Source organism: Arachis ipaensis, chromosome B01 (assembly GCF_000816755.2).
Source record: "Arachis ipaensis cultivar K30076 chromosome B01, Araip1.1, whole genome shotgun sequence".
In the NCBI taxonomy this organism is placed as follows: domain Eukaryota; kingdom Viridiplantae; phylum Streptophyta; class Magnoliopsida; order Fabales; family Fabaceae; genus Arachis; species Arachis ipaensis.
Genome location: NC_029785.2, coordinates 5,385,026 through 5,395,387, shown reverse-complemented (window position 1 = coordinate 5,395,387; position 10,362 = coordinate 5,385,026). Strand labels below are relative to the sequence as shown.

The 10,362-nt window shown below is 26.8% G+C and overlaps 1 long non-coding RNA gene across 1 annotated transcript; it reads left to right on the top strand.

Annotated features, from left to right (window-relative positions):
- LOC110271164 lies at positions 1,562 to 1,961 on the top strand. Its single transcript, XR_002361663.1, has 2 exons — positions 1,562 to 1,631; positions 1,715 to 1,961. It is a non-coding gene; the product is annotated as an uncharacterized LOC110271164 (long non-coding RNA).

The following is a 10,362-nucleotide window of genomic DNA, read 5'->3' as shown; positions in this document are numbered from 1 at the left end:
TAATGATCTAAAAATTATTAGTGAGTTTTCTGCAGGATTCGTTGATGCAGTAAAGAGATTTAAAAATATGATTGACAATGTAAATCCAAGGGATGTATCCCTAAAATTTACAAATAGTCAACCTATTTTTAATGAAGAAGAAGAATGCTTGGTTCCAGCATACCAAGTAATATTCATGTCCGTTTTTTCAGAAAATTTTTAACCAATTGATCAAATTCAAGATTTAACAATTTGCAGTCATGAAGGAAGACTAGCCAGCACATTAGCAAGGGTCTTTGAAAGAACTCAAAAAATAACGAAGGAATCTCACACAAGAATTAATTATAAAAGTAGAAATACTCTGCTTGTGTCCGGTAAAAGAAATGAAATTGAAGAAAGAGAAATGAGACTCTTGGTGGAATTTGAATCAGCATTCTACAATTTATCTGGACTTTTAGAAAAATTTCCTGAAGGGATAAGAAGGAATCTCTGCTATTTGATAAAAGACAAAGAAGACCACAGGTACCAGCTATGCGCCTCGAAAATATCTTAAGAAAGTAATAATGAAATGGGATCCACCCACATGATAAAAGAGGAGGATAGTGCATCTGAAGCATCCCTCAACATTATTGCATAATGACGTAAGCGCTTAGGTCATAAAGCACCAATAATGTAGCTGGTACAAGATAGTAAACAATGACGTAAGCAATGACGTCATAAGAAGGGTAAGGATAGGAATTGACCATCAGACCCAACCATTATAAATAGATTGCTTAGGCAATTGTAGAAAGCATCAGAAAAAAGAAAGCAGAAGGCTAAGAGTACTCATTTGCTAGGAAAGCAAGGAGGAAGCTACCGAGGCGATTCTGTAGTCTGACAAAGAAATTTCTTAGAGAAAAATAGTTTTAAACTCCCCTCTGGAGTTAATATCTACAATCTCCCCTCTGGAGATAAAAACCTTATGTAAAATATACTAAATAAAGGAAGTTTTTCTCGAGAAAGGTACATCTTTATCCTAGTCTCTTGGTTATGAATTATTTAGAAAATTTAGAATTAACGGAAGAATCTGATTATTATAGATTAACTGCTTTATTAGATAATAAAAAACAGGCTGTTCGAAAAACATAACTAAATCTCAAATCAAATGAAAATTTTAATAAACAAAGTATTTTAAAAGAAGTTTTTAATAGAAAAAATATAATATACTATGAAAAAATTCAACTTGAAGCCCCTGTAAAAATAAAATCTGCTAATGGAGAACTTGAAATAGCTTTGATAAATGATGAATAATTGAGTAAACAGATTGAGAAAATTAAGGATCAACAAAAAAGATCGAAAATTGGATGGATTCATATTAGTACCATCAATGTTCTGAAAACCGGACCGGACCGGCCGGTTCGACCGGTTTAACCGCGAACCGGCGATGCAGACGGTCCGGTCCTCCTGCAGAAACCGTCCTGGAAAGAACCGGCGACGAACCGGCGAACCGGCCAAAAACCGGCCGGTTGGGCCGAACCGGTAACCGGCCGGTTCTGAATAAACGACGTCGTTTCGTTATTTTTTTAAAAAAAAAAAAGAAACCCTTTTTTGGGTGACTGAAGAGGTTGTAGAGAAAGAGCCTGATCTTCCTAGTAATGTGGATGACTTATTGCGTGAGTATAGTATATTTAGTTTCTAATGATTTATTAGAATGTTGTTAGTTTATCATATAATAATAACATTTCTATTTTATTAGGTGAAATTGATGTTGATTTATATCAAAGTGGCGGTGGTAGTAGTGGTCTTTATGCTGCATCTCTTTCTTCTGCTGATCAGGGTGGGAATGAAGGTGAAGATCATCCCACCGAAGCAGATTTGCAACAAGTTCTTGCGGATTTTGATTGATAAACCATGATGTTGGGATTTAATATTTAGATATGCTTTTATTACTATTTAACTTTTGAGTTTGGATTTTGATAAGATCATATGTATTTGGTTGATGATATTTTATGTAGTGTTTTAAATTTCGAAGATATTTTAAGATTTATATCAGACTATAATTATATTTAGGATGTGTATTTATAATTTATTTATTATTCTACTCTAAACGGTTTTTCCGGTTGAACCATCGGTTGAACCGGTTAGACCAGTGAACCAGTGAACCAGTGACTAGAGCGGTTTGATGACCGGTCCGGTTTTCTGAACCTTGAGTACCATATACATATATGAAAGGAATTAATTCACCAATAAGTTTAGCAATCTGTGACAAAAGAATTACTGATGACCCAATAGATTAAATAATTGGAATTGTTCATGGAAATTTGGCAAATGTAAATATTAAATTTAATGCCCATCTTAGATATGCTATACCTTTATCAACTGAAAATCTTGGAAGATCTATAAGTTTAGCTTATAAATTTCATAGAAAAAGTTTAATGGAATAAGATGATGGACCATTTTCAATTACATATGCAATAAATTATGCTTTAACAAATAGCCATCATAGTATAATATTTAAAAATAGAGAAAGAATTTATGTCAATGAATTATTTCAGAAAATTGTAAAAACAGAAATATCAAAATATAAAGCTATTGAAAACCCAGCTCTATTATTAAAAGAACCATCAAGAAGATCGTTTTCATCAAATTTTCAAATAAGAGAATCTAAAATTAATTGTCTTTTAAGTTTATCTAAATTAAAAATTAAAAAAAAATTCTGAAATAAAAGAATTAATAAAAAATATCGAAAAATTAAATGAAACCCTAAATATTAAATTATGACAATAGATAAGGAAGAAATATATGTAACTTATCAAGATAAGAAACAAGAGCTCTTTGAAAGAGAGAATCGTTTGAATTATTTGTAGTTTTCTGAAATAAATCAAAGGGCATTTGAAGCTCTAAAAATAATCTATAACAAGCTGAAAAAAGAAGTTGAAGAGCTAGAAAAATTAATAGAACCTCTAGAAAATAGTAATAAATCGATGATAGAGTTTGCAGAAATTCTAAAATAAATAATGTTAAACAAAACTATTTTTAGGAATTATAATAAGATTACCTAATTTATGAAGCATAAAAAGATTGAAAAATCAGAAAATAAAATAAAAAGGAAAAGAACGAAAAAATTAAAAAATAAAATAGAGCAGTATAAAAAAGAATTAAATAATCTTCAGGACGAAATTGATGATCTTATAATAAAAAAGATAGAAATAAGAATAATTATACACAAGTTGGAATTAAATTTAGGAAATTTATAAATGCCTGGAAAACCATATTACGATTTAAAAGAATTAAAGCTGTTGAAAGAAAAGATGGAGAATGAAATTGAAAAATTAGAAAGATATTTAGAAACAAGAGAAAGTGTAGAAATAAAAGAAGTTATTGAGGATTTAAGAAATTATATTAAAGAAAAAGATAAACAGATAAAAGATTTTATATATAATAATCCATGTAAAAAAGAATATTATAATTATGATAGAAATTAGAACAGAATTAAAAAATTATAAATATGAAATCAGAATTATAAATATACATCAAGGACTAATAATAAATAATCATATGACAAATACAAGAGAAATTGTAGAAATGGTTAATACTTCAGATTATGAAGTTGCAAATTATTTTTATCAAAATCCTTTGAATAGAGCACCACCAATTGAATCTATACAAATTATAAACTTATTCGAAGCAAAATATGAAGAGTTAGTAGAAATTTCGAAAGAAGAATTAAAAGAAAAGTCGAAATTGAAAAATTGGTATCAGAGCCAAGTTAACGATTAAGGGTAACACTTTCTCTTTAAGCAACACTTTTAGTGATACGTTTTTAAATCAATAACAATCATAAAATAGAAAATATCTTTATAAAAAGATAAAAATGACAACTTTATCGTAGTAGCCTCCCGTAAGAAAGGCTTCAATTAAAAAAGAAGATCGTTTTCATCAAATTTGTGAAATGCTTCAACGGCCTTCTTGAGGGATTGGATCTGTATCCTTATTTGCTGACAATGCTTACATTTTTCGAGTTCTTGCTCATATTTTTGAATTTCTTAATCTAATGCGTTGTAAACGAACTCCATTCTCTTATTAATGTATCTGCAATAATATTTTTGTCACCCTTGATATATTCAATTTTTATTGGATATTGTAACAAAAATAATTGCCATCTTACCAATCTTCCATGATTATAATCAACTTTTAAATTATATTGTATGAAACCAGTTAGGTAACTTGAATCTGTCCTTAATGTAAATTCTTTGGGTAGTAAATCAATTTTCTATTTTTTAAGAGTTTTAATTGCTACTAGAGTTTCCTTTTCATGAGTAGTATATCTCTGTTCTGTTGGTGTAAATGTCCATGAAATATACCTGCAAAGTAATTCCTTTAGGGAATATTTAGAATCTAGTGATTCTTTTTCTTGTTCCAAGCTTTTTATAGCTTTCTTAGCTTTTAGACATCCTGACCAGGTTATGTCTGAAGCATCTGTTTCTACTATTAAGTAGTCGTTTTCTTCTGGAATATAAAGTTCTGGAAGCTTTTTACATAATTCTTTGACTTTTTGAATTTGCATACTATCTTCTTCTTTCCATTTCCATTCTTTTTTAGTACTTATTTTTGGAAATAAGTTTTTAGTGTATTCTGTTATATTCTTTAAAAATACTTGATCAGAAATATAATTTATACACCCTAAAAATCTTTGTAATTGTTTTCTATCTTCTATTTTATTAGGAAATAAATTTACTTTTTCTAAAACATTTGGTTGAAGTTTTAACTTTCCTTGAGTGGATAGAATTAATCCAAGAAATTCTATTTCTTGTTTTGCTATTCTTGCTTTATTTTTGCTAAGAACTAATCCTTTTTCTTTACATCTTTTTAATACTATTAATAATTTTTGAAGATGATTTTCTTTATCCTATTTTGTAAAAATTAATATATCATCAATGTAAACTAAAACAAATTCATTTAGCTCTTTTAGATTTTCTTCCATAAATCTTTGATAGATACCTGGGGCTTGTTTTAATCCGAATGGTAAAACATTCCATTCATAGAGCAACACACTTGTTGATTCTTTTGTTGGGCAAGTAAAAGCAGTTAATTTCTTTGTTTCTTCGTCTAAACGAAGTTGCCAATATCCTGATTTTGCATCGAGAGATGAAAACCAAGTTGCTCCTTTGATTTTTTCTAAAATAGAATCTTTTCTTGGAAGTTTATGAGCATCACCAACAGTTGCTTCATTCATCTTCTTATAATTAATTACCATTCTTCGTTTTTCCCTTTTAATTTCATTATTGTTTTCGATATAAAAGGCTGGAGCCGCATGAGGACTTTTACTTAATCTTATAATTCCTTTTTCCAAAAGATCTTTACATTCTAATGAGAACTCTTCTCTATCTCTTACGGAATAAGAAATTTTATTTGGAACATTTATTTCCTTTGTAGGATCTTTTAATTTAATGCTTACTAATTCTTTATTTGTATTTTTAATATTTAAAGGATTATCAGCGCAAATTTCATCCAAAAGTTCTTCTATTTTTATTTCAAGATTATTTTTTAGGATATTTATCTGAAAATATAAATTTAAATAACATGTTTCTAATATAGAAAATATTTTAAATTTTAAAATCTTATCTATAGTAGTAGTTGGTATTTTTATACGTTTTGATTTTTGATTTATTGAAGAATCGTGTGGAGCTTTTAAAACTATATATGTTAATTCTTGAATGAATAGATGATATAGTTTTAAAAAATTATTTCCTATGATAAAATCCATTCCAGAATCTAACATATATATGGATGGAACAATGAACCTATAATTTTGAATAAATATTTCAACCATTTCTGCTTTTTGGTCAATTTTATGTATTGATTTGTCAGCTATTCTAACTCTTAACGGTTTCTTTAATTTTTTCCAATCAAGTTTTATATTTGTACTAGCAAAGCATTGTGTTGCTCCAGTATCTATGAAAGCATTTATAAATTTTTCTGTTATTTTTATAGTAATAAATGTAGCATTATTGCTCAGTCTCTGAGTCTGTTTCTGAGACATATTCAAAAATATAGTCTAAATTATCATCTGATTTTTCTAATGGTTCCATGAAACAAGACTTAGCAATTTCTAATTGTTTGGTAAGGTCTTTTTTATCCTTCTTTTTTGGACATTTATTTGCATAGTGTCCTTCTTCTTGGCAATACCAACACTTACAATTTTCTTTTTTATTTGGGCAATAGTTATTTTTTTGTCTTTTATTTTTATTGTTATTTCTTTTTCTAAAATACCTCTTTTTTCTCCAGTTTGGATAGTATTTTCTTTTTCTAAATTGATATTTTCTTTTTCTTTGAAAATTTTTATTAAGACCATATTTTTGAGGAATTTCTTCATTATCTTGACAGCAAATTCTAATTATGTTTTCAAATCTTTTTTGAGTCGCTTTTTGCATACAACATTCTTTTATTTCCTCTCTTATTGCAGAGGTTGCTCCGCCAAAATTATTTTCAATTGTTCCTCTATTTATTTCTCTTATAAATCTTCTCATTATAAATTCATTAGCAGGATATGGAAATTTTGTTATATACATACTAAGATAATGATCTTTATCTTCTTCTTTTAATTTATAATAATGTATTCTATATTCACATATATAAGATTCCACATTACATAAATCATATATTTGAATATTAGCTAAATGGTTTTTTGCTTCTTGATATTCTTTATTATAAACTTCTTGTCTATGATCTATAATATTTTTTTCGAAAAATTCTCTATACAGAATCATCATTATATGTAATATCTTATCATAAACTGTTGTTTTTGTTGCTAATTCTTCTATTATTTGGTTTTCTATTGATGTCATATAATCTCTTACAGTTCCTTTAGTATGAAACCCTATATAATTTCAGATATCTCCTCCAGACAATTCACTAAGTTTTGGATTAGTAAAGGCTTCTAATAAGAAGGAATTCAACCAATTCTCGAAAATTTCTTTTTCATTCTTTTTACAGTCTAAATCGAGCATTCTTTCTCCTTCCAGTTCCTGGATTTTAGGAACGTATTTTGATGGTATTTTTGTATACTTTGAATTTTTATTCATAAATCCCTTTTTAAAAGCATAATTTTCAAAACCTGTTTCCCATTTAAATTGAGATTGATTATCCTTAGATGTTCCAGCTTCATTTTTTACTTGTATTGGAATTGTTGGTTCTTCATCACTTGAATAATCTAGGATGTGTTCTTCATTTTCTATTTTTTTAGAATTTACTAGTTCTTCTTCTATTTAAAATTCTTGTTCCATAATATTATTTTCTTGAGCCATTTTTAATTGTTTAAAAAACATTGTAACTTTTTCTAATTTTTCTTCAATATTCATAATTTTAATGGTGGTTTTACTTTTAGTTCTGTTATGTTGGCTATATTTTGAAATTTTTCTTTTTTGGGATTATCTTTCTGAAAATATTTATTTAATATATGTTCAATTTCGTTTATATTAGGTTCCTCTTTTTCCTTATTTCTTTGAAATTTTATGGATACTAATATTTCTTCAAGCATATCTACTATAGAATTTAATTGTGGGTTAAAAGTATGATAAAGATGTGGGGAATCATTTCCATGGTAACATTTTTTTAGAAACTCCGTGTGAAATATAAGTTTTTTCAGGTTTTTGAAGTCCTTCAATAAAACTTATAGTAAAATAAAGATTTTGAGAAAAATCATTTTGTATTGATTTTAAGAATTCGGTGTCATTACAATTAACATTAGTTAAAATCATTAGTTTTTGATCTATTAATTTTGATAATTTAATTATTTCTTCTCTTAAATCTTTTAAGGGTAAAGTATCATTTTTGTCCCCAACGTTTGGGGTAAATTCTATTTGTGTCCCTAACGTTTAAATCGTCCTATTTGTATCCCTAACATTTGTAAAAGTGATTCAATGTTATCCTGCCGTCAATTACACATCATGAGCATTTTAGTTTGAGTTTTAAAAATCTCTTCTTGAAGTTAGAATACAAATGTCTGGGATAGAATCGATGATCTACTCCAAAAAATAGCTCATCAAATATTGAAACTAATTCCTACAACATTTACATAATTCACTTTTTTAAGGACATAATTGAATCTAAACATAAATAGTGAGTATAATATTAAAATCAAACACATTCAAGTGAGACCTAATTGAGAATGAATACATCCAAGTGAGAATAATTGAAAAATATAATCTGATTTGTTAGTATAATTGATAGTAGGATAACATTGAATCACTTTTATAAACGTTAAGGATACAAATAGGACGATTTAAACGTTAGGGACACAAATAGGACTTACTCCAAACGTTGGGGACAAAAACGATACTTTACTCATCTTTTAATTTACTTTTTTCCATTAGGTGACGCTTTTCTTATAAAATGCTATGGTTTTAAGTGTTTTGTAGTGAAAAGTGTGGCTTAGAATGTATGATTTAAGTCTTGCCATGTAGGGGTCTTTAACAAAAGTTGTTTTTGGGATTTTTATCTTAGTGGTGGTCCACTTTCAATCATGATATATTTTTAAGTGAGAAATTTTGTAGGACATTATGTTAGATAAAAATCTCAGCGAAGTGTCCATACTTCATAGGCCACAAGCTATGACGATGCACGGACACTGATAAGCAGTGACGAATCCAGAAAATTTTGATAGTGGGGGCAAAATAATATATATATATAAAATAAAAATATTATGTATACATAAAAATTAGTTATCAAATTATTTATTAATCATTATATATTCGTATATAAATATATGTATTGTTTAATTTATTTTTAATGTGTATTTTTTATTTCAATATATATATACACAGGTAGTTATTTTCGATATAAATATAACATGATTAGTTTTTATAATATCTAATTTTACAAATTAAAACACTAAAATAATCATTTATAAATAGGGTAAAGTATATTTTTTGTCCTTAAAGTTTGACAAAAGTTTTAAAAATATCCCTAAGTTTTATTTTGTTTCAATTTTGTCTCATAAGTTTTCGATTTGCATCAAATATACCCTGACGGCTAATTTTTCAAAAAGTTTAAGATCGATTCAACAACAATTTCATAAGAACAACCCCTCAACACAAGCAAATCAAGCATAATTTTCATGCATTATTGTTATATTGGTCTTAATTTTTTTGAAAATTTAGCCTCCGAGGGTATATTTGATGCAAATCGAAAACTTCTAGGACAAAATTGAAACAAAATAAAACTTAGGGGTATTTTTAAAATTTTTGCCAAATTTCGGGGACAAAAAAATACTTTACCCTTATAAATATTTGTCTTTTTATATAGGATAATGCTACATATTTGTATTTTTTTGTTAACCAAGTCCAATCAAATTTGTCTAAGACAACAAAAATTAGTTATGACTAATATTATTTTAAGTTTTATTGTTTAACTTGGTTAGACTTAGTTCATAAAAAGACCTGGATGTGTAGTATTTCTTTTACATATATATAAGTAAATACTTATTTAGAAATTTACTTCTTATACAAATAGAAGTCAATTCTTATTGAGATTTATAGTTGAAAAAATTCTTTCAATTAATGTAGTTACAGAAAAAAATTAAAACTAATATAAAAAAAAGATAAATAATACTCTTTCGAGTTGATTTCTAAGAAAAAACACAAATTTCATTTAAATTGAGAATTGATCATTCTAATGACATCTAATATAAAATTTTTAAATTGACTATGAAGTATCAAAAATTGAGTAAAAAATTATTGTGGGGTCAAATTTAATAATTTAGTGGGAACAAATAAATATTATTATCATATACTACTAAAAAAAATTTCAAATCGTAGTGGGGGTGATTGCCCCCACACTCATACACATACATCCGTCCCTGACTGTCAATTGAAAGAGAAAGTATATAAATAGGTCTTAAGCTAACATCGTAAAAAAATTCAGTTCTTTTAAAAAATATTTAGAAATGTAAAAAACTCTCAATTCATTAGCATTACAGAGTAAAAATTAAAAATCTTAAGTAATTCGTCTGAACTCAAATACTTATAATTTATTTTTTTCTAGTTTTTACTAATAAAATTATTATGCTTTTTCATATTTTTCTCTTTTACGTTTATCTTTTTCTTTTTCATCTTTTCTTTAATTTTCTGTTTCTTTTAATTTTTGCAATTTATTTTGCCTCCGATACTTTATATTTTTTTGTTTATTTGTTAATTTCATTTCTTTTTATTTTATTGACATTACAATTACAACATTGAGATATCATATTTTCCTTTAAATGTTAACAAAATTCGAGTAAAACGTAGGAGTATATTTGATACAAATTAAAAATTTTAAGAATAAAATTAAAACAAAATAAATTTTAAGAATTTTTTTAAATTTTTGACAAATAATATATTTTATCTTTTATTTAAGTACTAATGA